The sequence below is a fragment of the Suricata suricatta genome, chromosome 5, assembly GCF_006229205.1.
Source record: "Suricata suricatta isolate VVHF042 chromosome 5, meerkat_22Aug2017_6uvM2_HiC, whole genome shotgun sequence".
Taxonomy (NCBI): Eukaryota; Metazoa; Chordata; class Mammalia; order Carnivora; family Herpestidae; genus Suricata; species Suricata suricatta.
In genome coordinates this window covers 4,160,890-4,162,103 of record NC_043704.1, presented here as the reverse complement: position 1 = coordinate 4,162,103, position 1,214 = coordinate 4,160,890, and positions in this window count along the sequence as shown.

Here is a 1,214-nt window from a genome sequence, read left to right as displayed (position 1 = left end):
TTTTTTTTTTTTTTTTTTTTTTGAGAGAGAGAAAGCGAGTGAGCCAGCCAGTAGGGAAGGGGGCAGAAGGAGAGAATCTTAAGCAGACTCCAAGCCCAGCGCAGAGAGCAAAGTAGGGCGGGATCTCACGACCTTGTAGGGTGTGACCTGAGCCGAAGTCGAGTCAGAGGCTTTACCCACTGGGCCAGCCAGGCACCTGCCCTCATGTACTTTTGATGGAGGAGGTCAACAGGCCACCGAGCCCCAGATCCAGGGGGGTGGGAGAGGGCAGACACAGTTCGAGGGAGCCGTCTGGCCTCAAAGGTGCCCCGGCCAGAGTGGTGGTGTTCCCACAGAGCAGCGCCAGGCCGGTCAAGACTCTGCTAGGGCCCCGGCGCTCCCCCTCCCCACCCTCTGCTTCCCCGGCTTGTTGGGGCGTTGCAAGCGCTCGGTGCGCGTCCCCTGCTGGACCAGGAGGACCGGGGCACGCTATCGGCTATTTTCAGAGATAACTACGATCTGGCAGCAAATCTCAAACTGGTTAAAAAAAAAAAATTCGGCCCTTTCTTCCAAGTCTTCCTGCCCCCAAAGGAAATTATGGCTCCAGCAGCCCTAGAAGAGACGTACAGGGGCCTGGGGGCTGGCGTCACTGCCGGGGTCCCTGCACCGGACACGTCTCCGGGGAATGGGCAGCAGAGCCAGCCGCGCTCCTCCCAGGCGGGTCCAGATCCACGCCGTCCTCGCCCTCCGCCCCGCATCCACATCGCCCGCTCCTGGCGCCACGCCACCCACTCTTCCAAGCCCGGTCTACACCGCCTGCCCCCTGCCGTTCTCCGTCCACGCCGCCCTTACCCTCTTTATCACCATCCAGGCGTCGCCACTCTCCTGTCCACACCGCCCGCTTTCCCCCTGCCGGATCCACATTGCCCGCTCCCGGCGCCACACCACCCACTCTCCCAAGCCCGGTCTACACCGCCTGCCCCCTGCCGCTCTCCGTCCACGCCGCCCTTGCCCTGCGCATCACCATCCACGCCTCGCTGCTCTCGAATCCACATCACCCGCTCTCCCACTCCCGCGTCCACACCGCCCGCTCTCCCCCTCCTCCGGTTCGCGCGGCCCGCATTGCCACCCCGCCGTCCACACTGTCCGCGACCTGCTCGCAGCTCTGGGTCCGCGCAGCCCACGCCCCGCCGCGGCCGATTCACGCCGCCCGCTCTCCGTCCGCCCGCGTCCGC